This window comes from Leopardus geoffroyi, chromosome B3, assembly GCF_018350155.1.
Source record: "Leopardus geoffroyi isolate Oge1 chromosome B3, O.geoffroyi_Oge1_pat1.0, whole genome shotgun sequence".
Lineage (NCBI taxonomy): Eukaryota > Metazoa > Chordata > Mammalia > Carnivora > Felidae > Leopardus > Leopardus geoffroyi.
In genome coordinates, this window is record NC_059337.1 from 23,084,203 (window position 1) to 23,088,289 (window position 4,087).

Below are 4,087 nucleotides of genomic sequence, written 5' to 3' on the forward strand. Positions count from 1 at the left end.
TTTGCCTCTGGATCCAGACAGTCCCTCCCCCTCTAGGCAATGTACTCCCCTAGGATAGATAGAGCACATCACACAGTGCAGTTTAAAAAGCTTCTAATGCCAGTTCATAAACATTTTAATTTACTATTGGTGATTACATATGAAGAATATATTTATATTGTTCTTCTTGGGAAAACAATTTCAACTAGTCAACTCAGAGAACACAATAGGCAACCCTCACTCTGAGCCCCTCAGTGTCCTTCCCTAGACATCATGAAACCCCCTCCATTGTCCCAGGGCTGCCTAATTTTTTCTCTCCTCCAACTGTGGCTCTTGGGCAAAACATCCTCTATGGCCATTAATCCTCATCAGACAAGTTCTGGTCCAGGGGTAAACCATGAACATCACATATGGCCCAGAGAGAACTCAGGAATGGTCTGGATGCACAATCTCAAAGCCCTGAAGGTCTTCAGGAGTGGACTCTGTCTTCCTGGCCCTTCCTGAAGCACATGAAGACATAGTTCATTTTCACCTTCTCTTCAGAAAACTCTGGCAGTGCTAACAATCCTTCTTTGCTCCCATCAGCTGAGAATCTATTTGGGATTTCTACAAACAGGCTCTGGACGGACAGGGCTGAATCTCAGGAAGACTTTCACCTAGGTGACCTCATACTGGAAGTGGACGATGCGAGGTTTTCCATGGGTCACATGGTGCTTCTCGTCCTTATACATTATAGCTCAGAGAGAAGTATCCTTACCTCCCCTTCACCCACTGGGATCTTTGACAGTGGCTGAGGGGCATCAGGAGTACCACAGAGGCCCTGGAACAATGTGCCTGTGGCACTGGAGCTGTGGACAGTTACTGAAAGGCAGAATACTACTGTCCTGGGTGTTTATCATCCTCGGTGATTCTGCTCAGGGTGGGAGTTGGTGGCTGTATAGAGTGGGTAGGTGGATGAGATGGTGGGTGTAGGTTCACACAGTCTTGGGTTCTGGGCGATCTCTGCACACTAAGTCCCTGTCAGGCCCTGGCCCAGAGTCATCCTTCTGCCACAGTGAATACTTTTCTCCAACTCAAACAGTATCTTGATTTAAGAAGTGTGGGTGATTTTTGTTTTCTTTTTCATTTTTGCACTTAACTACCTGTTGCCTTTGGAACACTAACTTGTTTGTGTCTTTTACTCATCTTCCTAGTAAGAAGTTATTTATTTGCTCTGTTTCTCCTGAAGACAAATGAACAAGAACAAAAAAAAAAAAAAACTGCCTCATATCTGTTAGAATGGCTATTATCAAAAAGACAAGAAATAAGCATTGATGAGGATGTGGAGAAAAGAGAACACTTGTGTACTGTTGGGGGAACTATAAACCAACGCAGTAGTATGAAGGTTCCTCAAAAAATTAAAAATAGAACTATCATGAGATCCAGGAATTCCACTTCTGGGCATTTATCCAAAGGAAACAAAATCATTACCTGAAAATATATTTGAAACCTCATGTTCATTTCAACATTATCTATAATGGCCAAGACATGGAAACAACTTAAATGTCTATCAGTTGAAGAATAAAGAAAATGTAATATATAAATATATAGGAATATTCAGCCATAAAAAGGAAGGAAATCCTGCCAGTTTCAACATGGATGAAACTTGAGAGCATTATGTTAAGTGAAGTAAGTCTGACAGATAAATGCCACATGATGTCGCTTAAAACTGAATCTTTTTTTAAGATTTAAACAAATTTTAAGTAATCTCTTCACCCAACGTGGGGCTTGAACTTAGAACCCCAAGATCAAGAGTCTCATGTTCTGATGACTGAGCCATCTAGACACCCCATAAATGGAATCTTAGAAATAAAATGAAAGATAGATACAAAGAATTAATGGTTGTCAGAGATGGTGATTGAGGGGTGAGATGAGATGAGTAAAGGTGGTCGAAAAGTACATACTTCCAGTTATGAGAACTGGGGATGTAATTTGAAGCCTGGTGACTATAGTTAACAGTACTGTATTGCACATTTGAAAGTTGCTAGGAGAGCGGATTTTAAAAGTTCTCAACATCATGAGATATTGTCACCATCTGTCACCATACAATATTGTTACAATGTTATTGACTATATACCCTATGCTGTTCACCTTATCATAGTGAACATTGAGTAATGTATAGAATTGTTGAATCACTGTGTTGTACACCTAAAACTAACATATCACTGCATGTCAACTATAATTCAATAATAAAAATTTACAAAATAAAAACATCCCTAAAAAAGTTCTCATCACAAGAAAAAAAATGTAACAATGTGCGGTGATGGTTGTTAACTAATTGCAATCATTTCAAAATATATACATATATCAAATCATTATGTTTTTTACCTAAAACTAATAGAATAGTATATGTCAATTGTGTATCAACAAAAAATAAAATTAATAAATAAAATCCTGCTAGATATTGGCTCAATTTCTTAGTTTATTTAAAGAACTGACTCTTTAGGTACGTTGGTGACTTGGTTGCTTCCAACTTCAGCTCAGGTCATGATCTTGCGGTCTGTGAGTTTGAGCCCTGTGTCAGGCTCTGTGTTGACAGTCCACAGCCTTGAGCTGCTTCAGATTCTGTGTTTCCCTCTCTCTCTACCACTCCCCTGCTCATGCTCTGTCTCTCCCTCTCAAAAATAAATATTTAATTTTTTTAACTAAAGAACTCTTTAAAAAATTCTTGTTTACACTATTTTTTTTTTCTGAAAAAATTTTCTCTAATTTCATCTTGTCCATATTCCATCTACTTTAGAGTAGTTGACCATTATTTTCTGTGTTTGGTTTTGTTTCGCTGTGTGATGGAGTAGGTCTATTATAATGTTTTCAGTTTCTTAAGTCATACAAGTATTTATCAGCACATACATATGCCATGCCAGTCCCTACGTTAAACATCAAGGAATTGATAAAAATGACAGATACAGTTTTTATTTTTAAGTATGTAACAATCCATGAAGAGAGAAAGAAACTAAAAATATTTATAAACAGCCTGTGTACATTGTGTGAACAGTCTGGGATGCTGCTGTAACACTGGGAGAACATGGCTGTGCTTTTGAAGGCTAGAAAAGCATTTCCACCAGAAGCGGTGTTCATGAGTTAGTCAGATGAAGGCTCAAGGTGTAGGGGCACATAGAAAGCTTTTCAAGCAAAGGAAACACTAAACTGTGTACCAAGTTTATTTGAAATACATACGTCCAATTTAATAATGATACTACAAAAGTCATTTTCCTCTCTAGAATAGCTTAGAGCAGGTGGCATTATATTTTATATTAAGTTTAAAAAGGCGCTTTTTCCCTCCATGAATTTAATAAAATGAAGTTCATTACAGTGAAATATGTGTGTGGTGTTTGTAAAAAAGTGACATTCCAGTTGACAGAACAGATAAAATGTATCACATTCTGAGAAATTAGGAACTCTTTCCCAGCCACAGCAGTCTAGAGATTCACCACATTGTCATCCAAGATGAATAACAAGGATTTGCAGTCCTTTCTGAATGACCTCTCCCAGCACCTTGTAGGTGAAACTTTTGGAAAATATTTGGCAAACCCTCCAACATTTTATTTATGCCTAGTATGAAAATCTAAGAAAGGTATTGAATGTTCCCACCCCATGCTGGGGCAGATAACTGCTGGACCAAATGTCATAAAGTAACACTGATGCATGCTAGAAAGCCTCCTCCTTTAGGTCTGGCTGCCTCTGAGATAGTATAGGAGGTGAGCAGCCCTGCCCATGTGACTTGCTGGGGTCAGCTCCTCATTTCTCATTATAAGGTCTTTCTCCTTCTGCAGAGGTTCAGTCCTCTAGGTCATGGGTGATGTGGTTGTGTCTGTGAGCTTGGGCAGCTTTGGAGTGGTTCTCCCTGTCTCTCATAGCAGTGAGCAAGGTGAATACAAACACAGGGGGTTAAGTGGGAGGTGAGGGACTGCCTGCCCAGTGACCTCTGGGTTTGACTGAAAGAAGTGTACAGGAGTTACAGTTGCTGCCAGGAGTCAACCCAGCAGTGAGGAAAGCAATAGGACATTAGACAAAATGACCAGCACCCTGCCATGGCAGGAGTGACAGCTGTGGCCCTGCTCCAGAAGTG

General features: G+C 39.5%; 1 pseudogene; it reads right to left on the reverse strand.

Moving 5' to 3' along the window:
* Window positions 1–337: 337 nt before the first annotated feature.
* Window positions 338–1,023, reverse strand: LOC123582047 (annotated as a pseudogene).
* Between the last annotated feature and the right edge of the window lie 3,064 nt (window positions 1,024–4,087).